Consider the following 25014-nt stretch of genomic DNA (forward strand, 5'->3'; position numbering starts at 1 on the left):
TAAGGAGTTATTGGTTGAATTGTATTAGTTGGACTGCTTCTGTTTATTTTGTCTGTATTGCAATTACTAGACTCTCTTTCTTCTTTTTTTAGAATTGCATCCAGCAGTTGTAGGTTTAATCTGCTGACATACATAACAAGAAAGGACATATTCACAAGTTTATTTATACAATCCAAGCCACCAGTAACGCTGCTGTAAGATAGAGACATATGCTGAAACGTCTGCATGAACCGAGGCTATGCCTTCGTGAGCAACTGTTATCAAGGGTAGCCTGCGGTCAGCGACGGGAATCAGCCTGTAACCAACGTTGTTAATTCTCACATAGGGAACTTTATCAGGACTTAAATGATAAGAGTATTTAGAAGGGAAACCCTTAGGGTAATTATCACCGATCTCTGTAGCAGCTATAGCTGCCAAGATGTCATCATTATTCTTACTGTTGGACCTTGTAACTGCTGCTACTACATATGTTGCTACTGCGGTCTTTGCTGCTTCACCAGCAAGACTGTTGCCAACAGCGTGCACTCTTACACGCTGGTGACCAAGAGTATGAATTACATTTACGAGAGGCAGACGTTCTTTATTTCTGCGACTCAAACCCGTAGCATCTTGTGCTTAATTGTGTCACCTTTAGAATCACGATAGTCATTCTGAGTCCAAAAGAATACATTATTATTGAAGGACTGAACACAGTAATAAGAGTCACTCACAATTAAAGTAGCCACACGAGGGTCAGCAAACTTCAATGCAAACACTAGAGCACAGTTTGAGAAAGGTGTGTCAGGGCAAGCTTTGTTTTTTATAGTCTATTATGGAAAAATTCCAATTACACGATGGTTCCTTTTTTTGTTTTAATAAAGGTGTTACTATATTCGTGGTAGTACGTAGGAGAACAGCCAACACTTGTTTCACCCCTTACATGGCCATCCGGCCTGTGGCTTCCTCAAGGTGTTACGAATCAGGTAGAAGAAGTATATCTGGTCGTTCTTTTCTGTGGATAAATAGGGATTCCCTGATTTTGGTGTAATGCCGGTACGAGTCATCTCGTGCGATTGGAATTTTTCCATAATAGACCATAAAAAACAAAGCTTGCCCTGACACACCTTTCTCAAACTTTGCTATAATAGGGGGTTAGGGGTTGCCCCATGGCGAGGGCAAGCTTGACAAAAAAGAGGGACCATTGCTCAATAAACGGCTAGTAAGGGATTGGGACCTTTTACCCCTCATTCTCACTAACCCAAGCACTAGAGCACGTAGCTCTGCCAACTGGGCGGTACAGTCACCTAATGTCTGTGTGTGCACAACATCGGGCTTGAATTCTCCATTCACCATGGTACCAGCCACAATTGCGCAGGCCACTGAATAAGAATGCTTAGATCCTATCGCCGGTTCGCGCGCTGAACCGTCAGTGTTAATGATACAATGGTAATCCTCAAGCGTGCACATGAACAGAGGAGCAGGATGAACAAACTCATACTGTAAGAACTCCTGAGTTTGCAATGAGTGGTCAAAGATAATTGTGACATCCGGAGATGTCAACGAAGTTGCCCATTGTATCCAATTAGGATATAAAACTTTAGAATTTGGTACACTGGCTTTTATCACTGCTTCAAATGCAGGATAAGGTGTAACAACCAACATGTGTTTTCCTTGTGACTGCGCTCTCTCATTTAGAATCGCCATCTGTACAGCTGTCAAGACTTTCTCGACAGAAGAAAATTGCTTTTCAGCCGAAGTGTACAAGTGTGACTTGTAAGCGATAGGCACTGTGTCTCCTTCATTAAACGTCAAGGACGTGAAACCCACGGCACCATGCACAATTCTTATTACCAGGTTAGTGTGGTTATCATGAGTCAATAAGTACTTAGATTCAAGAAGATCAGACTGCAAAAATTGCAGAATAGCTGAATGTTCAGGCAGCCAGCATGACTTGCTAAAAGTTGTTTGTATCAAAGCATATAGAGGTTTGATATGCTGGGCATAATCAGGAATATAAGTACACCCGAAATTCAAAAATCCCAGCAAGGATTGTAGTTTTTTCAGAGTTGTATGAGACCATAAACGAGCGCATTTCTCCAGGAAGTGAGGTGCGAGACCTCTACCTTCATTGTTTTGCTCATAGCCCAGGAACAACACTGTGTACTCCGCAATGTGTGACTTTGCAAAGTCAAATTTATAACCGAAGTCCGCAAACATAACTCTAATGCGGTCAATGCAACACAGATGCGGCCATAATTCGTCGTCCATGAGATAAATATCATCAATGTACGAGTACGCATCAGGATCAATGCCATCTAGCAAAAGAGACTACACCTGCGGCAAAGACGCCTAGGCTGTTTTCATAGCCCATAGCCAATCTTTTAAATTGTTTTTGCTTGCCGCCACAAGTGAACGCTGTCCATTGACTACTAACAGAGGACAGGTTATTACTAAAAAAGCCATTGGAAATGTCTAGTGTGGTCTTAAATCTTTTTCACACCAGACTGTCAACGAGAGCTGAACTGTGGGTGTTCTGTACCGCACATGTACAACAATGTGAATTTAAATGTCGATAATCCAAAACCAGGCAGTACGACCCATCAGGTTTGGTAACAGTGAAACGAGGATTATTCATGGGTGACACACATATCTCAATCACATATTGATATTCTAATTGTTCAAGGATTTCCGCAACCAGAGATTTAGCCTCTCGCCGCATAGGATATTGGGGTTGTGGCTTGAGGTTCTGAGATTCTGAACCCGTTCAATAAAAGTCGTCGTATTATGACGATTTTGGTAACAGCGGACCGAAAATGACGAGTGTAATATGTACGAGTGTTTTCATCATGTTCGAGTGATGGATTCACCATGAAATAAGGAGTTCCGTTCTGAACCCTTGGGTTCAATTTTGTGTACGGCAGCCATTTTGTGGTTGCCCTCACATAGGCCGATGACTACCGCCGAACGAGTCCTTGGGACACGTACACCTTCAGCTGACTCTTGTGTGACCTGGGCACCGTTGCCCGAAGCTAACCTTGTTGAGCCAGTTCCTTGTTCGGCAGCTGGTCAAGATAGAGATCAAAGAGCAGGACATTTCTGAGTTTATGGTGCATACACTCGCCCTTCTATCTTGCCTCTAATCTGTTTCTGCTCCTTCTTTTATGGCCTATTTATGATTTGGGTTGTGGTCTTTTATTATTGGTTTCTGTCCGGCCCGTTCGAGCAAGAATGTTGGGCCTTCCCGTGTAATTGATGGTGGGCTGGACAACGAAATGTGGGTTTGTCCTGCAATGCTTTTTGTCGTGTACACATGGGATTGGTTGATCGTGAATAAGGAATATTTGCCTAAATCACAATATTTTGTATAAAAAGGGATGACTAGCTTTGTAAAGTTGAGCAGTCTCCTACGAATATACGTCATTGTACTTCGTGGACCTCTGCTTGTGGTTGTGGACCTCTGTTTGTGGTTGCAGCCAATAAATTTGATCTTTGAAGTCACCAAGAAGTATCCTGTGTCTCTGTATGCCAAGACAGGAGAACTCGGAGACTTCGGGCGTTTCCCCTGGCGCCGCTGGGTTCTAAAACCCGGTTCTTCAATTGGAGCCCAACGTAGGGCGACTTCAGCGGTACCGGTCTGAGCCTGAAGATCGTGAGGAGCTTCGTGTGAAAATTCTGGAGGAAGGCGAGCCACTTCTTCGACCCCTGTATGTCGTCGTGGTCCGAAAGTCTTTGCTGCGAGGTTCCCCGCTTTCCGATGGCTATGAAGGACTGCTGCCCTGACTGTCGCCCTGTCTTGGAGCCCTTAGACGATTTGTAAAGCGAGACGATAGACGGGTCTTCTGGCGACGTCATCGATACTTCAGTTGAGTATGAGTGGAGCGTCTCCCAGTCCTTAGTTTTTGGATATCCCCTTGGGATCTTTGATTTGGGACTTGCAAGTACCAAAGCTGAGGGATTCGTGTATTCACGAGACTATCGTATTCGATATTCCCTCGAAGTTTGAAGCTAGACTAGTGAGCGAAGATGCCTGGTCTTAGCAGACTTGGAAAGATATTTTGTTGTGGTTGTAAGAGGGATTCCCGATTGGAGGACTCGTGTCCGGTTCCTCCGATTAGGACTCCAACCTATGAGCCCTATTTAAAACGTGGCGTGGGTCCTATCACGTATAACGAAGTGTGGATCCGCTACACTAGGAAGGATGGTGTCCTAAAGTGGCCCCAATATGGTAGTTATGATACGGAAATTTTAGATAATCTAGAGGTTAAACTCTTTAAGAAGAAAGCCCGGCCGGCGATGTTTGACTCTTTCCGCCTATGGCGAAAGGAAGCCAAACAGAAAGAAATTAAATTAGCTAAGAGAAGTAAAAGAGAGAAGGGTATCTCGATAATGCAGGCTGCTATACAGTTTAAAGATAATGAAGAGGAACAAGCGAGTGAGCAGTTGCACAGGCAACGTAAAATGGCGATTGATAAGTGCTATCCAGCTTTGCCGACTCTTCAGCAGGATTCAGCGAAGGAACTTGAGAAAGATCCTTTGATGTCACATTTGTTGAATTCGCCACCTCCTTATATGCAGAGTGCTACAGCACCTCCGCAACCTCCGGTTGCTTTGCCTCCGATTATTCCACAGCCGCCAGCTCCTCTTCAGTTGGCTCCTATTCCTCTGGCGCAGCCTCCTCAAGGGCCGCCGACTTTGCTACCTGCTCCGTCTCTAATTCCTACGACTTTGTTTCCTGTATTGTCTACTTTTTCTGATATTCCTTCTAATACTGCCTCTGCGTCTGTTATGTCTCATCCTGTTTTTCCTCCTGTTCTTCTGTCGACTTCTCCTTCTGTTCGACAGAGAATGACTGATACTGTTGCTAGTCTTTTGTCTCCTTTCTTTGGGACATCGAGTATGACCCCTGTTTCAGCGCGTAAACAATTGCGTAGCCAACTGCCTGATTCCCAAGAATGGGACGTATTGGATCCTTTAGCACATAAATGGGTCACTCGTTCTTTAAGATATGATGTAGAGTCTGTTATGGACTTCTTCCGTCAATGGGAAGAACCGAAGCAGAGATGTGTTTTCGATAAGATGTGTACTTTCCTTCGTGGAGAATGGGAAGATGGTGATTTGGGACAGACTCCGCCTGAGTTGTTCCGTGTACAGTCCGAGTTTGCAAAGGGAACAATAGTGGGTCCCAATGTTGAAAAAGCAGTTGCGACATTGTTTTTGTTTAGGAGCGAGTCTCCATCTCAGTCGTTGTTTGAGCCTGATCCTTCTGTTAGGAGGAAGGTGCGACAATATCCAATGAGAGAGGTTCCTCCGGTGTGGAAGGAAGCAGTTCAGGCTGATGTAGGTCTTGGTATTTTAGCTGCACCGGCACATTTTCAGCTTGTTGGGGTACATGTCCCGTGGAAGCGAGCTGAAGTTTTGGCTCTTAAGTAAACCTTACCTGACCCCCGTAAAAATCCTGCAGGGTACTATAAGGAATTATCACAGACTGCAGACTTGTGTGTTATGAATTTAGCCGATATGGACATGTTGTTTGGAAACGTTGTTCCACAGCCTTTATGGGCATTAATTCGTCATACGGATCATGCGCAAGAGTTGGGTGATACATGGGATAATATTAGTGCTGCGGATGGCCGACAAGTGGGTGGTGCTAAACCTGAGCCTTTAGTCGCAGAACTTTCTGGTAGAATCGTTGCTTATATGAAGACTTTAATGCCTGCTATGCGAGTAAATTGGGATAAATTGTCTGCGTGTAAGCAGAAGAAAGATGAAGGCGTATCTGATTTCTTCACTAGGTTTGAAGAGACGTTTATCGACCATAGTGGTCAAGACATGAGCACGGAAGGTGGTCAACGGTTGTTTGTTGACAAGTTTGTGCATAATTTGCTCCCCGAGTTGTGTAAGAATTTGAAAGATTCAGAGAGTTCTTGGGCCGTTACCTCTTCAGCACAGATACTGGCTACTGCACAGTACGACGAAAATAGGGATAAGGACGAGAAGGACAGAGCAGACAAAAAGTCTAAAGAGTTGAAGACGAAGGTTCTTTTGCAGCAAGCGTATCCGCCTCGTAGTAGCCAGCGTGATTATCAGCAACCTCAGCAGTTTCAGAGAAACTCGCAAAGGTTTGAGTCTTCTCAACCGCGTTTTCCTGTAGGCCCTAATCAGTGTGCATATTGCAAGGAAGAGGGTCATTTTAAAAGTAGTTGCCCGGTTCTGTTGCAGCGCGCAACTGGTGTGACTGGTGTGAGAGGTCGAGGTGTTCAGCAAGCTCCTAGAGGTAGGGGACGTGGTGTGTTCCCGCAGAATGCGCGTTCCTTTCCTCCACAAAATTCGATGAATTGTTTTGATCAGCAAAATGGTGCGTCTGGTAGAATGACTCAGTACTATGCTGACGACTACTATGTCGAAGGTGAGAATATGGACGATAATGATTGCTGACAGCCATGGACAAGGAGAGGGAGTTGTTTCAGTTCCAGTAGATCAGAGTGGACCCTACGTTGAGGTGATTACATCAGGTGTGTCAGAGCCTTTTCTGTTGGATACTGGTGCTGCAAAGAGTTCTATTATGCACTCTAAACTCCCTGGCACACCTTTGTCTGGCTTAACAAATGTTTCGGTAGGTTTTTCTGGCGCACCATTTAGGAACCAAATCTCTAGTCCTTTGTCTCTGTCTGTTGGACCTTGTGAATTGGAAGGCACCCCTTATCTTGACGACAGGTTGTGGTGAGAATTTGTTGGGATTGGATTTGCTGAAAAGATTGTATGCGACGCTACAGTGTTCTCCTTCGGGAGTACAGCTTACATTGGGTAAGAGAGTGATTTCTCCGATGTATTTGTCGAGAGACCGACTCCCAGATGAATTGTCTTCCCTTCCTGATACTCTTTGGGCTACTGGTCCTAATGATGTGGGTCTTTTGGAGATTCCGCCATATGTTGTGACACTGAAGGCGAATGTTCGAATGCCACGTGTTCCACAGTATAGGATCTCCACTGAAGGTGTAAGAGCGTTGCTAGCGATCATTTATGACCTGATTGAGAAAGATGTGATTGAAGAAATGAGAGGTAATGTGTGCAACAGTCCGGTTCTGCCTGTTTTAAAACGTACTGATTCTTCACAACCGCCTGTATATAGGTTCATGATCGATCTTCGCGAGGTGAACAAGATTGTAGTCCCGCAATTTCCTGTTGTTCCAGATATTACTGCCTTACTGACCATGATTCCAGCTTCGGCTACCTGGTTTTCGGTGATTGATTTGAAGAATGCTTTCTTCAGCATCCCGATTGCCGAGGAGAGTAGAGATATTTATTGCTTCTCTTTAGGAGGTCGAAGCTTCCACTTCAAGCGCGCTCCTCAAGGCTACTATGAGAGTCCGTCAATTTATAGTCAGGCCTTGAAAACACAGCTTGATACGATTTTTTTACCTGATGGTGCTGCTTTTATCCAGTACGTCGACGATTTGCTAATCGCTGCAGATACTGAGGAAATTTGTAAAGAAGCCACCTTAGCGTTGTTGCGTCATTTGTCTGATTTGCATCATAAAGTGTCTCTTTCAAAGTTACAGTATTGTCAACAAGAAGTGACCTACTTAGGTCATCTCTTATCGAAGGAAGGAAGAAGATTGACCCCAGAACGAATCCAAGCGATTGCGAAAATGAGTGTGCCAACCCCATAGAGAGAAGTGCGTGCTTTCTTGGGTATTTTGTCATACTGTAGACAGTGGATCCCAAATTTTTAGCTTCTTCCGAAACCTCTGATGGCTCTTACTGTTAAGGATACTCCGAATCCTATTACTTGGAGTGAAAAACGCGAAAAGAGCTTTTCTGAATTACGTGATGCGTTGTGTTCTGCTCCTGTGTTGGGTACCCCCGACTACAGTAAGCCTTTCACACTCTATGTCCACGAGAGAGTGGGATGTGCATAGTCAGTTTTGACACAGCAGTTCGGCGATAGGCAACGTCCATGTGCGTATTTCTCGTCGACTTTGGTTCCGGTAGCTAGAGCGTTGCCAAGTTGTTTAAGAGCTACAGTGGCAGCGGCTGTCTCTATTAGACAGTCTGCTGGTTTGGTGATGAATAATACGTTGATGGTGATGGTTCCACATGCAGTGGATATCTTGTTAAACAGAACCAAGACACAGCACTTAACTAGTGCTCGATTGTCAGGTTATGAGTTGACACTCTTAGCGAGTCATGTGCATATAAAGAGATGCAATACGTTGAATCCAGCTACGTTGTTGCCGACTTCAGTGGGGACAGATGTTTCTGAACGGCATGATTGCTTTCTTAGGACAGAGGAGGAAACGAAAGCGAGAATAGACCTTAGGGACACTCCTCTTGCGGAGTGTGATGGTACCTTATGGGTGGATGGTTCGTGCTTCAAGCTTCTGAATGGCGATACGACTACGGCATATGCAGTTACGACTTTGCATACGATTGTAGAAGCTGCACGTTTCCCACATAATTCAGCTCAGGCAGCACAGTTGATTGCATTAACGAGAGTGTGTGTGTTGTCGAAAGGGAAAAGAGTGACTGTGTACACTGACAGCCAGTATGCGTTTGGTGTGGCTCAGAGTTTTGGTCGCTTGTGGAAGGAACGTGGGTTCCTCACGTCTCACGGGACGAAGATACAGCATGGTCAGTTGGTGAATGAGCTTCTCGAGTCCCTGACCCTGCCGTTGCAAGTTGCAATTGTGAAATGCAGTGCACATAAGAAGGTTACCGTTGATGTTGCTCGTGGTAATGCGTTTGCAGACGAAGTTGCGAAAGAAACGGCAAGAGATGTGATGAGTCGAATGTATGTTGCGGGTCCAGCGAGATGGGTTCCGGATAGAGGAATATGTGAAGATACGATAGAAAATGTGAAGTCAATTAAAGCTGAAGCTACAGAGAAAGAGTTGAGCGTGTGGAGAGAGAGTACGGGTAAATTGGATTCGAATGGTTGTTGGGTTGAGTTGTCAGAACATCAGCGATGGTTGTTACCCGATGCGTACGTGCTTGCAGTGGTTACAATGGCGCATGGAATGGCCCATATCAGTACGAAAGGGATTTGTAAGTTGTTGGCTCCAGGATGGCAAAATGCTGGAATCCCTAAGTGTGCAGAGAACGTGGTAAAGAATTGTATGGTTTGTCTGATGTACAATCCTGGTAAGGGAACTCCAACTCCAGCTGGTCATTTTGCGCCTCCGACGTATCCGTTTGAGATTTTGCAATTGGATTTCATCCACATGAAGAGATGCAACAACCTGAAGTATGTACTCGTGGTTGTTTGCGCCTTTTCAAGATGGGTTAAAGCATATCCCCTGAAAGATAATACTGCCTTGTCCACAGCTAAAGCTCTTGTTAAAGAGTTTTTCCCTAGGTATGGTTTGCCGAGAATGGTCTGGAGTGACAATGTGAGTGAATTTGTGGGTCAAGTGATGAAGAGAGTGTGTGATGGTTTGGGAATTCGCCAAAAATTCCATGCTGCAAATCACCCGCAATCAGCTGGTCTAGTTGAGTGCTATAATGGCACCCTCAAATTGAAACTGGCCAAGATACAAGCGAGCTCTGGTCTTAAATGGCCTGATGCTTTGCCATTAGCACTATTGTCGACAAGGATGACTGTACATTCTCGAGTGGAACTTAGTCCATATGAAATAATTTTCAGTCGCCCGGCAAACGTATGGGGAGTGCCGAGGCCGACAAAATTCAGCGAGATCGAACACCCTGTACTGCTTGACTATCTGCATGATTTGACGGCTAAATTGCGTGTTTTACACCAACAGGTTCACGATACATTGCCTCAGGCTTCTGAAGATTCAGGGCATTCTATCGATCCTGGTTCCTGGATCTTCGTGAAGAACTTCCAGCGAACAAAGAACGATCAACCCCTCTGGACCTGCCCCTACTTGGTGCTATTGTCTACGCGATCTGCAGTACGAGTGCAAGGAAAGAAGAACTGGATACACGGCGTACATTGTAAGAGGGCCCCTTTGCCTCTGCCGTATGACCGGTGGGTCCAGGAGGGCATTCCTGACTCTGAAACTGAGACTGTGCCTCGTTTTCTGCCTTTTAGCGATGCACGTTTAATTGGGACGGGTTCTGAGCATGAAAGTGACGATCTTTTGCAAAAAGCTGTGCCACCGTCCGTTCGATTGGACACTACCGAGCCTGAACTTTTATTCCATGACCAGACATTGCCTGGGAAAGGCCGTTATAATTTGCGATCAAGAGTTGTGGGACCAATAAAATAAAAATTCATTTTCTTTGCTATTTTTGAAATTCAGCTCTCCCATCTGAGAAACTGTTTTGGCTGATTTTTGTTTTTCGAACCACCATCCAGGTTCAGCTGTAGGGTCGTGGTGTCAAGCCTTTGGAGTGCAAGCCGAAGACACAAGGTCGACGGTTCTGGTTGGTCTTAGGGCGTTCCCTGGGCTGACAGGCGCATTCCTTACCACGGAACACCCAACCGCCGCGAGCAGCGCGGTTAGAGGATGGAGTTTTTCGAGATGGAGAGACCTGTTGAAGAAACGAGTTTCAAGAGCAAAATGTGTACAATTATGAGCAGAAAATGTTTTTTAATATTGTGTCTTTTCATGTTGCTTAGCCTAATGATGTTCTTAATGGGATATGTTACATTCTCTTTTCAAGTGACGTTTGCACCCACTACACAACCCTTACCTTCTTCTACTGTTTCTTCGCATTCTTTTCATCCCTTGCCTGAACATGAGTCCATTAGGAGATTGGAATTCGTTAATAATAGAGCTTTGTTCAGCTTTTGCACCAACACCAGCTAGTAGTGAACACGACTAACTGTTGGGTGTGTGGCCTTATGCCTCATACTACTAATAAAGGTATTCCTTACCTGGTCCTGCCATTCAGCTATAATGGTTCTGTGTGGGCATACAGAACGATGTTCATCTATGCTCATGAAGTGTACCCCCAACGTTCTGTGAAAGACAATCCAAAGAATAGTGCTCTAGTTAAGGGAATAGTCGATATGATTAAAGGAATAGATTCCTATGAGACTATCCCGAAAGATGAGACACTAGCGTATATTGGATGGAACGTGACCGGATATGGAGCGAGTCTGAGTGAGAAACAGCGAGCGAAAAGATCCTCTCCGATTTGGATTGTACCCCATCAGGGTCATCTATGTCTGCAAGCTAATGGCAAGAGTCCGAGAGCTCAGTTAGGGAAGAATATTTGCACTGAGATGTATGTTTTTGCGTCCCAGACTTCCCCATCGTTCCTAGCAGCTAAGGGTACCTATTTTGTCTGTTACGATAAAGCATACACATGGTTGCCCCCTGATTTCTCGGGCACGTGCTTTGTCTCGTTCCTGTTGCCTCCTACTTATACAGCTGGGACAGATTACCACAAGACGAGAATTGTTAGAGGTGTCTTCAGTAAGGAAGATACTGCAGGACAAGAATTAGGTGATTTCTCGAAGGGCTTTCTGCCGTTTTGGGGACTAATGGTTAACAGCAGGAACATACGGCAATTGACGAGAGTGGTTGAGTCCACCGTAGTTGAAACTGCTGGTGCCCTTAGTAACCTGACTGCTGAGCTCCAGTCGGACCGCCTTATGACTCTTCAGAACAGAGTCGCGTTAGATGTCATACTTGCAGATAGAGGAGGGGTATGTAAATTGATCCACTCGAGCTGTTGCGTTTTCATTCCAGACAATGCACCAACGGTGTACCAAGCCATTTCCAAACTGCACAAGATCTCTGAGTCTATACATGTGGACGAAGGAGATTGGTCATTAATGGGATGGTTTGGGGGATTGTTATCCACCTGGGGATGGAAGATTCTGATGATCATTGGGATGATCTTAGCCATTCTTTTCCTGTTCTGTCTGTGCGTACAGTGTGCTCCTGCTATTTGTGGCATTTGTGCCACCTTGTGTGTAAGGAGACCTGTATCAAGAGACGTGCTAAGTAATAGGATGATGCTACAGCAACATCTTGATGATCTGATGAGTATAGACCTGGATTCAGACTGACGTGGGTTTAGGTGATTGCCTATGTAAGGGCAAAAGGAGGGACTGAGGTTCCGAGATTCTGAACCCGTTCAATAAAAGTCATCGTATTGTGACGATTTTAGTCATAGCGGACCGAAAATGACGAGTGTAATATATACGAGTGTTTTCGTAATGTTCGAGTGATGGATTCACCGTGAAATGAGGGGTTCCGTTCTGAACCCTTGGGTTCCATTTTGTGTACGGCAGCCATTTTGTGGTTGCCCTCACATAGGCCGATGAGTACGGCCGAACGAGTCCTTGGGACACGTACACCTTCAGCTGACTCTTGTGTGACCTGGGCAAGCTGACTCCGTTGCCTGAAGCTAACCTTGTTGAGCCAGTTCCTTTTTCGGCAGCTGGTCAAGATAGAGATCAAAGAGCAGGACATTGCTGAGTTTATGGTGCATACACTCGCCCTTCTATCTTGCCTCTAATCTGTTTCTGCTCCTTCTTTTATGGCCTATTTATGATTTGGGTTGTGGTCTTTTATTATTGGTTTCTTTCCGGCCCGTTCGAGCAAGAACGTTGGGCCTTCCCGTGTAATTGATGGTGGGCTGGACAACGAAATGTGGGTTTGTCATGCAATGCTTTTTGTCGTGTACACATGGGATTGGTTGATCGTAAATAAGGAATGTTTGCCTAAAGCACAATATTTTGTATAAAAAGGGATGACAAGCTTTGTAAAGTTGAGCAGTCTCGTACGAATATACGTCATTGTACATCATGGACCTCTGTTTGCGGTTGCAGCCAATAAATTTGATCTTTGAAGTCACCAAGAAGTATCCCGTGTCTCTGTATGCCAAGACAGGAGAACTCGGAGACTTCGGGTGTTTCCCCTGGCGCCACTGGGTTCTAAAACCCGGTTCTTCAGGCTGTGGCATAGACCGCAATGGAATCTCGTGTCTGGGAGAAAATGTATCCCACTCGACTTGAGTATGGTACAATGCAGGTGCAAGCACCAGAGCCCACTCTTCTGCAAAGTTCTGCAGAGAGCTCCTTGGGCACGGTGTGCAGGAAAGTAGGAAGGGTCAGCTTCTCCACTCCCGGAGCGGCCAAAACGAAAAGCGGGGGCCAGTCTGCCTCAGCTAACAGAATGTCATATGTAGAGGTCAGATGTTCCCAAAAAATCCCTTTTATTACACATTGGATGTCACCTTCTATTAAAAGAACTATATCATATAGTCTGTCAGGGGGAGCAACCATAGTGTCAGTAGTTTCCACTGTGATAAAAGTGTCAGTTGCTGTCGCCTTCAAATATGGAGGCAGTGCTTGCCGCACTATTTTAACCTCTGCTGAGCTGTCGAGCAGCGTTAATGCCCATGTCAGATTCCGAAGCTGTGTTCTCACTATCCGTGGCATACCTTACGGTTAACGCAGTAACTTTCTTTTTTCTGAAAATGAGGGTGTTAACGTGGCAAGTCGTCCTGCGTGCCTTTACCACCTGACGGGTGGGGCTGCTCATGTCCTTGTGGGGCACCCCGACCCCTGCCGTGTTCTCCGCCACCGGCTTGCATGCCCAATATTTCCTGTGAAGAACAAGGAGAACGTTGCTCAAGAACCTGAAATCTATCAGGAGACCTAATTCTTGCAAGGTCGCGCAAATCACAAGTGCGCTCAGTAGACACTGGTATCGGTGACGACGGATGCAACCCCTGTTTCTATTGCTGCTTCCCCTGTTTTTTATTCTTCCAATTCTGTTTTGGAAAATTTGGACGGTCGTCTTTAGTAGACTTTGCCATCTGAGTCTGCGGTTGAGTTGCCATTTTAGCAAAAGGCTTAACACCCAAACTATTGCGGACAATGGTCTTATAAGCCTCTGCAATAATTCTCGGGGTTTGTCGACGTCTGGGTCAAGGTGCAAAGCATTCGCCACCTGAAAGTTACCCGCATCTCCCTTTACATTACAAAAGATGAGAGCAGCAACTAAGTCAAACACGCCAACGAGCCTCATTCTGTTGTATATGAATTTAGGACCCTAGTGTAATTTTTCCTATTCATGCCCATATATAGGTATAAATCACCCTCTCCTTATATAGGCATAGAAATCATAACCATATTTAGACTTAACCTATGTAGAACAAATACGACATGGCTACTTCCACTAGTTCCGAAAATCCACTACGATTTCTTGGAGAAGCCCGCCTTCAGCAGTCAGGGACTTCCCCTTGCTTGAATATTGATTTATCCGGGAACTCATGGAGTTTTCAAAGAACTGAATCTTTGATGACATTATTATGATCAACCTTACGTCAAACTAGGCACCTTCAAGGTATAAATATGCCCACACTTGACCAGGCAAACACATGGTGGTTTGGAGCAGTTCGACTATCTACCAACATGACACAGCTCGCTGAAGAAAGTGCAGAAAGAAGCCGACCCTCCAGCAGACGCACTGAGAGCGACGCTCTCTTTTCACTTGCTGAGAAATCCAGCTCCAGTGTTTCCAAGCTACCCTTGCGGATTGTTGGGGAATCGAGTCCTGAGAGAGAGATACCAGACCTCCTTCATTCTAAAACCAAGGTACGGAGCTGATTAGACCCTTAGAGAAATCTTGGATAGATTCTTGGAAAAAGAATACTGAACTAGACCTAGTACCTAGACCTAGACCTAGGTTAGGTACACCGGGGTAGGCGTATTTTAGAAGCACCAGTTGAGTACTTTTAGTCCTTATTTATTGATGTATGTATTCTATGTATTTTATGGCTTAGAAACCATGTCATGCTTTTACAGTATTATTTTATAATACTCTTCGTATTGTACGCATTGTATTTTGCAACAAGTATTACGATTGTAGCAGTTAATTTCTCCTGCATGAGACAGAAGACTGTTCAATAAACACTTTTTATTGAAAATGCCCGTCTCGCTATTTCTCTGCACCTCTGGTGAAACGAAGCATGCACGATTGACTGAGTGAAATACCTATCTATTGTTTCCGTGACTCTAGAGATACATTTCTTATTCTTGAGAAACAAAGTTGTCATGTTTATGCGGTTGTCAGAAACTAATCCCTTCTTGTTTATTCGAGAAAGTTTCTAGTGACCTCTGAGCTAGCTGGCACTCACAATTAAGTCTAATATATTCGATAGAGACCTAGTCGACCTCAGTAATACGTCTAATCTATAGTATATGTTATTCAAATGCGCAGAGCCTATTGGGATTATAGGAACTACACTACAATTCCCAACTCGACAGCCACCTCCAGACTGTGCTCAAACTGAACACGCTTGATCACAGAGGGCAAGACAGTCATAGACGGCATGCCGAAAAAATTCGCATATACTGCTGCAAATACTTTACCCCAATTCTCACAATCTGTTACCTCTGGCAATAAGTCTTTCTGCAAACTAATTGTGAGAATCCTGTGTTTTTCCACAGGAGTGGTATTAGAAAACACTGCTTCCAGTTGGTCAAATTTCCCAGCAAACCAATAAGGCATATCGTACTTAGTTTGGGGGTGCTTGCCCATTACCTGATTAACCGAATTAACCATGGTGGAACTAATTGACATCCCGGCCTGTCCAAATTGTTGCGCTGCAAGAAACATAATGAACTAAAGCCCTATGTACCCTAACAAAAGAGGTATAAATTTGACACAAATCGTCAATCGGGGCATTAAGATAACATGGATATGGTGTGAACCCGGCTAAAACTGACCAAGTGGCCCCAGGAATTGACAAGGGACCTAACCGAACCGGAGTTACGGTGTGGGGGAGGGTGCCATTAAACCAAACACGATGCTGCCATGCTGAAATTTGAATCTCTTGTGTCCTATATGGAGTATAGTTCACAGGAATCACAGTGTGAATATATGTATGGAACGTATCCTCATCCGCATTTATTGCAGGAAACATAACCCAAGAGTAGAAAAGCTCAAAGGGCTGAGCTATGTTAATATCACCGATAAGGACATAGAAAAGAAAAACAATTTATAAATTGCAACACAAAAAGGGTAGTAATTCAAAAAGTGAACCTTTTTATAAATCTCAAGCTTGAATTAAGCTATAACACATTCATATAGGTAGGTTAATCCGTCACGCCCTTTTAACCGGAAACAGTGGTAAGGGTATTGTGGACATATAAAGCACTAATCAAGACGTTGGGTGCCATGTTGCGGGGACTATGCACAGGAAACCAGGACCTCAGTGTATTGTGGTGTACCTAAAACCCACCTCAGTGCCCAGAACCACTATCCAACTAGCATCAGTGTCTCATTCGTTCTCCGTACTAAAGCGAAGCTGCCAATGATTAGACAACCCAGAACAAGTGATTTTGGGACCTCTCAGGAATAGTGGGAATCAAGAATACTATTTCATATTTATTCTCATAAATGTCCACAATGTGAGTAATCAGAGACAAGGTATAGTTTAAAATGTTTATTTCAACTACGTGCTCTAAGATGCAGTATCGTTGGTAACATCAGTAAAAAGATGCATAACATCAATACAATCAGCATTGTTACAATTCCACAAAATACAAAGGGAGAAAGCATATTATAATGATAGTGGAACCAGGTCTATAGCGCCTTGTGTACCACCCTCCCCTTGTTAGGAGCTAGGTATTATAATAATAGAGGATCTCTAGGTTAAAACGGGGACCGCATACCTCCAAAGTCAGGTGAAGTGAATCACATCCCAGATCAGCACAGCTCTTTGTCGATGGAAAGGTTTTCCCAAATGTTAGTCGCATGCATGCCGTGCAATATTAAAAGCACCTGAGTTTCAGAAATGAGCAGCTGTGTTTGTGTTGTGTCTAGAGCGTGGGTCGATCAACCTGCATCTACAGCACAGATTGTTATTTTAACCTTGAACAGGTTGTGCAGACTTGAGGTCGCAGTGTGAGTCTAGAGATGTGAAAAACGACCGTTCTCATGTGAAGGAAAAGCAAGCAGTTTGTCTTTATAAAAACAGAAACATGTAGTGTCATGTGCAAAAGCAGCAAAATGCTGTTGAGAAGCTAACTCACTGATGCTAATATAGCAATGTGTGCATGCAGAACCGTATCCTCACTACACTTTTACAGGTAGCATGAACAGGAACTCTTGGATGTTTTTCTTTGTAACTCTTCATCGCCAAATAAAAACCACCAGTGTTTCTTTTCTTTTATTCCACATTGTGCTAGTCTTCCAGTGGATTTCGTGTTACATCACATTGTTTTTTCTATGTGTACCGAAGTGAACAATCACTGGGAACAGACACTTTTAATATTCTACAAATCTTTGGTGTTCTTCTTTTCTTCTAGTCGAGTCTTCATTAATCTGGTATTTGAATATCCCACATAATTATATGCTTGTTCCTGTAATTCCTTCATCTCACAATAACTGCACTGTTCTGCTACTGTCCATGTCCTCAGATGAGTCAATATTATTGTCAATGTTCTTAAGTTCTTTTTGAATTCACTGCATCTCTAGGATTATTTCTAAGTGAGTTAAATGAAGGTGTGTGTTCGCTGAGGCTATGTAGGATCAGAAATTGACAAAAGCTCGTCACACTTTTAGTGCAATTGTAAGGTTTACCCCATGTGTGTTCGCAATTGACAAAATCACTTCTGACATTCATTGCAATGCCCATTTTTACTCTGTGTGTGTTAGTTGATGTATCCGTAGGTTTAATAACTGACAGAAGATATTCACACATTCACTGCACCTGAAAGGTTTTTTCTCTGTGAGCATTAACTGATGAATCCTTAACGCGAAAGATTTCCTAAAGGTACTTCTACAGTTGTATGGTATTTACAGAGTGTGTTTAAACTGATGTCTACATAGGCTTGATAATTGACTACATTTATTCACACATTCATTGCACTTGAAGGCTTTTCTTCTGCGTGTGTTCACTGATGCCTGTTTAGGATTGATAATGAACTACAGCTTTTCAAGCATTCATGGCATTTAAAATATGTTTTTCTCCTTTGTGAGCTCGCTGATGATTTCCTAATGCTGAAGAGTAAGTAAAACTACTTCCACATTCACTGCAATGGTATGTTTTCCCCCTGTGTGTATTCGCTGATGTCTCCGGAGGTCTGTTAACTGACTAAAGCTCTTTACACATTCACCGTACTGGTATGGTTTTTCCCCTGTGTGTATTCGCTGATGTCTCTGGAGGCTTGTTAACTGACTGAAGCTCTTTACACATTCACTGCACTGGTATGGTTTTTCCCCTGTGTGTATTCTCTGATGTGAGTGGAGGTCTGTTAACTGACTGAAGCTCTTCACACATTCACTGCACTGGTATGGTTTTTCCCCTGTGTGTATTCGCTGATGTCTCCGGAGGTCTGTTAACTGACTGAAGCTCTTCACACATTCACTGCACTGGTATGGTTTTTCCCCTGTGTGTATTCGCTGATGTCTCTGGAGGTCTGTTAACTGACTGAAGCTCTTCACACATTCACTGCACTGGTATGGTTTTTCCCCTGTGTGTATTCTCTGATGTCTTTGGAGGTTTGATAACCGACTGAAGCTCTTCACACATTCAGTGCAATGGTAAGGTTTTTCCCCTGTGTGTGTTCGCTGATGTGTTTGGAGGAGTGAAAACCGACTGAAGCTCTGCACACATTCCTTGCAATGGTATGGTTTTTCCCCTGTGTGTATTCGCTGATGTGTTTGGAGATGTGATAACCGACTGAAGCTCTGCACACATTCCTGGCAATGGTATGGTTTTTCCCCAGTGTGTATACGCTGATGTCTTCGGAGGTCTGTTAACCCACTGAAGCTCTTCACACATTCAGTGCAATGGTATGGTTTTTCCCCTAAGTGTGTTCGCTGATGTGTTTGGAGGAGTGATAACCAACTGAAGCTCTGCACACATTCCTTGCAATGGTATGGTTTTTCCCCAGTGTGTGTACGCTGATGTCTTCGGAGGTCTGTTAACTGACTGAAGCTCTTCACACATTCACTGCACTGGTATGGTTTTTCCCCAGTGTGTGTACGCTGATGTCTTCGGAGGTCTGTTAACTGACTGAAGCTCTTCACACATTCATTGCAATGGTATGGTTTTTCCCCCGTGTGTGTTCGCTGATGTCTCTGGAGATTTGTTAACCGACTGAAGCTCTTCACACATTCATTGCAATGGTATGGTTTTTCCCTTGTGTGTATTCGCTGATGTGTTTGGAGGAGTGATAACCGACTGAAGCTCTTCACACATTCAGTGCAATGGTATGGTTTTTCCCCTGTTTGTATTCGCTGATGCTCTTTTATGGTTTCCAACTGGCTAAAGTTCTTGAAATATTCAGTGCAATTGCCAGATTTTTTTCCTGAACGTGTTTCCTGAAGGGTCAGCATTGTTAATAAACTACTTGCGTTATTTTCACATTCCCTGTATGTGTGTTATATTTTGGACGTGTGATTTCCGATTTAACAATAAAATACAAGATTCACTAAATACCTGCCACATTCATAATATCAGTAAGGCTTCCTTGTGGGTGATTGCATCTTTAGATTGGATAATGGCTTTGCATGCTTGCGGGTAAAGCTTAATCTTCGTTCCGGTAGGTGCAAATTGGGACAATACTCTGTACTTTAGAGAGCAGAACTCCGCTTTCCTTCAGCCTTCAGTTGTTAGGCTCCACTTCATTGTGCTTTTCCCTGGTGCCTGCGGTTTGGCTAGAAAGAGTTTGCAATACACCTAGAGCACTGAATGCTGGTCTGATGCCAGTTTAGATAGCGAAGCACTGCTCTAGCCACATCATGATGATGAAGCGACTTGTAATGTGTACAGCTACTCCAAAGAGTGTCCCGGGGCAAAGCACAGGTCAGAAAAGAAAGCAAATCTGTTTGTTTTCAACATGGACAAAAGCCAAGTTTTCAACCTTTTTTAAACATTATCATGTTGCTAACAGCTCAAAGCTGAAGAGGGAGTTTGTTCCAAGCTATGGATCCCAAATAGACACGAGACCTTCGTCCAACTCTCATACCGGCCTCATGATCAAAGCTGGTGTTGGACGCTTGTTTATACAGCAGGTGGTTTGTCTGTTTTGTTGTCTTAGTTTTGTTGAGGTCATTTCTTCGTCTTGGAGTGTCGAGGTGTAGAGCTCAGACTCGGACACTCACTGAATTGCCTTTGACTGCGTCTTCCTGGATCTGTCCTCTGCCTCTGATTGCACTGATGTTTTTGGAGCTTCTTATTGTTGATAATTTATGCAGGTTTGATGTGTTATCTTCATTATTCATAATCAATCCGTGCATTTAAGGCTTATTTTCTGTTGGTTGTAAAGAAATGTAATATTACTAAATGCAAATGTAATACAATGTGAATACACAATATTTAACCAGCTGTAGAAGACATCTCTTCTCAACCATATTTGAAATTTAGTAAGGAACACTTTATCATACATGGATATTTCATTAAAACTGTGTTTGAACATGTCACATCTTATTTACTTCTGAGAACTGAGAAGGCAGTGATTTACCAGTGTTCAGAGTAAATTACTAAAGAAAGGGCAGCTACAGAGCACTCATGTGCTACAGGTAGAGTTTTGGGTAGATACACATGGACAAGATTTCAATTAACCAGAACAGATTGTGGAAAAAGAGAGGAATCAGGAAGCGCTGCCGTTAATTCAGTTTCAGGAAGTATCTACCAAAGATAGCTCTTCAGGAAGTGTATAACAAAGGTAACTCTTCAGGAAGTGTATAACAAAGGTAACTCTTCAGGAAGTGTATAACCAAGGTAACTCTTCAGGAAGTGTATAACAAAGGTAACTCTTCAGGAAGTGTATAACAAGGGTAACTCTTCAGGAAGTATTTAACCAAGGTAACTCTTTAGAAAGTATATATGACAAAGGTAACTCCAGACACCTTTTGCCACAATGCTTTCCTGTTCACACTGGATCAGCTCAAATGCCAACTCCCGCCTTTACCTTGCAGCTCATTAAGGGCCTTACTACCAGTGCGACGGCCCTCATGATCGCCGTACGCACTGTGGCGATCCAACTGCCACCATCCTGGCGGTCTGACCGCCGTATTATGAGTGTGGTGGTGGGACCGCCATGAGACCGCCACCCCGCCAGGATCAAGGATCCCGCTGTCTGCAAACACCCTGAATATGTTGGCAGTGCCGGTGCTGACATCGCCGAGCATATTACGGTCTGCATATTCACCGCCCTTTTCATGGCGGGGACCCCGCCATGAAAAGGATAAAGGACATGCAGGTAAGGGGGCCCTCACAGGGCCCCGTCCGATTCTGCTCCTGGGGTTGCATGCAGGGGGCACATGTTGTGCCACCCTATTGAATTGCGCCCTTGTTCCTGCACAGTCTGGCATGCATGACATGGCGCAGGAACGTGCTGCAGGCACTCTTAAGGTGGTGGTATGCTGTTTAGGCTCTCTAATGAGCCTAATACAGCCGCCGCAAGACCGCTGCTGCACCACCCACCCACCCTGGATTTAGGTCATAATCTGGCGGCGGGCTCACAATGGGCTTGGCAGTCTTCCTGGTACCTCCGCTGTGGTAGTCTCATTGAAAGACCGCCACACTCGTAATAAAGCCCTAAGTCACCTTCAACACATTTTACAGCCCTCCTAGTTCAAGCATTTCTGGATCCGTCTAACCTGGAAGATTGGAGCATTATCCTGAGTTGAGGTGGATTTTCTATCAGCGTAATATATATCCATCTCCCTTGAACTATTGACTGATTCTGCCCTGAAAGACAACTTAAAAAGTGAGTCTTTAGTTCTTCCTAAAGTAGGTAAAGTTAAGATACTGTTGTATTTCAATCAGCAGCTCCTTCCAGGGTTTTCTGTAATATCAAGCATCCAACAGATGTGTGCATATAAATAATTGTTTTTGTTTTTCAACATTTACAAGATATTTGACTTATTGTTGTCTGTCTGAAGGCCAGGATGCTACTTTGTGACTCAACAGGGCTTTGGTAGAGCGGGTGGAGTTGTCTGTTGTCCACAGGTGAAGTCTCATTTCTCCATTCCCATATTTCTTTTATCCAGGTATACCTCATTCCATGTCCTTCAGCTCCCCTACTCCCCTCGGTGTGTGTACTCACTCTACAGGGTTCATTGTTAGCTGTGGCAGGGGACACACTTGAAGCGAGCACATAGCAGATGCAGAAAATGGCCTGATAGCGAAGAGGCCATGGTTGGCAGTACACTGATCACAAGCTTCATTTAAGAAGCTCACCTCGGAGGTACTAACTGAGGAGGTGCACAGGAAGGGGCCTATTAGCTATAAACAGAGATAGTGCACAGGTGGGTGCTTGTGAGGTATAAACAGAGGAAGTGAACAGGTAGGTGCTTATGAGGTATAAACAGAGCAGATGCACAGGTAGGTGCTTATGAGGTATAAACAGAGCAAGTGCACAGGTGGGTGGTTGTGAGGTATAAACAGATGAGGTGCACATATAGGCACCTATAAGGTACAAACAGAGCAGGCGCACAGGTAGGTGCTTATGAGGTATATACAGAGGAAGTGAACAGGTAGGTGCTTCAGTGCCTCTGGGACTATATCTGCTCCTAGGCCCTCTTCCTATAATGCTGGCTCTTGCTCCTTCTACAACACTTGCTGCAGACAGAGGGTCTGATTTAGAGTTTATCGGACAAATTATTTTCTCAAACATAACAGATTCCATCCACTTTATTACAAATTCCACAGAATATAATGCACTTTTAATAGGGTGGACGGGACACCTGCCACATTTATGACAGAATAAACCATCCACCTAAATATAAATCGGGCCCTTGGCGGACATTGTGTCCAGTGTCTTCTCAGTGTTGGAAAGCATCCATTGCATTAACGGCACAGTACTATCTCACCACTGCTGTGGCTTGCAGTCATAAGGCCATTATGAACGGACTAAGTTGTGTGCCAAAATGCCTGTGAATAGTTAAGCAAGAATGTTTAGGAGGGAGATGGGTCTGTATGATGAGCAGGACTAGGGGGTTTTCCAGGGCCTGTGAATAACCATCATTACTGTTTCTCTCTTGGTGTCAGTGGGCTTGACTGTGTCCCCAGATGAGTTGTTTGCAGCTTATCTTTTTTATGCTCAAAGAATTGGAGCTTTTAGGACTAAGCAGCTCTTTCAACAATATTTGAAAACAAAACTAGTCAGGTGATCGCTGCCAGGTGTACATGTTTTGCATGTGTAGAATCACACACTAGTAAATGTTGCGCACGCATGCTTCACCTCATCAGATTGTGAATGACCGCTAACTTGTGAATAAGTGAGAATTCACAGACCCCAATCTGACTCTTTCTGACACTTAGAGTTTCACTTCAACAAAATGCAGGAGTAACTCTCTTTCCAGGGTAGGAAGAGAAATGGATCACCCTCTAAACGTGGTGGCGAGTAGTGCTATACGGTACATAGCACCATTTATCCGGGCAAAACTGGGGGAATGGTACAATGCACTGGGAAAATGGCATGTGATGACAATGTGACATGACATTCCCACTAAACCTGCTTTTACACTTTTTTTGGGCTGTCTGTGTCCAGTTTATCAAGGCGCAGGGTTTAGTTTCAAGTCAAGAGACAGTGCAGGATTAGACTAATTATAATGTCACACATTCCAACAAATGTCTTTATCACGTATGCCTTTACCACGTAACACCTCTACCACGCAAGTCTTTACCATGCATATGCCTTTACCACGTAACAGCTTTATCGCGCAAGTCTTTACCATGCACATGCCTTGACCATGTAACACCTTTATCACGCAATGCTTTTACCACGCAAGTCTTTACCATGCATATGCCTTGACCACGTAACACCTTTACCATGCAAGTCTTTACCATGCATATGCCTTGACCACGCAATGCTTTTACCGCGCAAGTCTTTACCATGCATATGCCTTGACCACGTACCACCTTTACCACGCAAGTCTTTACCATGCATATGCCTTGACCACGTAACACGTTTACCGCGCAAGTCTTTACCATGCATATGCCTTGACCACGTACCACCTTTACCACGCAAGTCTTTACCATGCATATGCCTTGACCACGTAACACCTTTACCGCGCAAGTCTTTACCATGCATGTGCCTTGACCACGTAACACCTTTACCACGCAAGTCTTTACCATGCATGTGCCTTGACCACGTACCACCTTTACCACTCAAGTCTTTACCATGCATATGCCTTGACTAGGTACCACCTTTACCACGCAAGTCTTTACCATGCATGTGCCTTGACCACGCACCACCTTTACCACGCAAGTCTTTACCATGCATATGCCTTGACCACGTAACACCTTTACCGCGCAAGTCTTTACCATGCATATGCCTTGACCACGTACCACCTTTACCACGCAAGTCTTTACCATGCATATGCCTTGACCACGTAACACCTTTACCGCGCAAGTCTTTACCATGCATGTGCCTTGACCACGTAACACCTTTACCACGCAAGTCTTTATCATGCATGTGCCTTGACCACGTACCACCTTTACCACTCAAGTCTTTACCATGCATATGCCTTGACTACGTACCACCTTTACCGCGCAAGTCTTTACCATGCATGTGCCTTGACCACATAACACCTTTACCACGCAAGTCTTTACCATGCATGTGCCTTGACCACGTACCACCTTTACCACTCAAGTCTTTACCATGCATATGCCTTGACCACGTACCACCTTTACCACGCAAGTCTTTACCATGCATATGCCTTGACCACGTAACACCTTTACTGCGCAAGTCTTTACCATGCATGTGCCTTGACCACGTAACACCTTTACCACGCAAGTCTTTAACATGCATGTGCCTTGACCACATAACACCTTTACCACACAAGTCTTTACCATGCATATGCCATGACTACGTACCACCTTTACCGCGCAAGTCTTTACCATGCATGTGCCTTGACCACGTACCACCTTTACCACACAAGTCTTTACCATGCATGTGCCTTGACCACGTACCACCTTTACCATGCAAGTCTTTACCTTGCATGTGCCTTTACCACGTAACAGCTTTACCACGCAAGTCTTTACCATGCATATGCCTTGACCACGTACCACCTTTACCACGCAAGTCTTTACCATGCATATGTCTTGACTACGTACCACCTTTACCACGCAAGTCTTTACCATGCA

The 25014-nt window shown here is 44.3% G+C and overlaps 1 pseudogene; it reads right to left on the reverse strand.

Annotated features, from left to right (window-relative positions):
- The window catches only part of LOC144806620 (uncharacterized), a 161958-nt pseudogene extending 142359 nt beyond the window's left edge, over positions 1 to 19599 (reverse strand).
- Positions 19600 to 25014: the final 5415 nt, after the last annotated feature.

The sequence above is a fragment of the Lissotriton helveticus genome, assembly GCF_964261635.1.
Source record: "Lissotriton helveticus chromosome 1_1 unlocalized genomic scaffold, aLisHel1.1 SUPER_1_unloc_90, whole genome shotgun sequence".
NCBI classification, from domain to species: domain Eukaryota; kingdom Metazoa; phylum Chordata; class Amphibia; order Caudata; family Salamandridae; genus Lissotriton; species Lissotriton helveticus.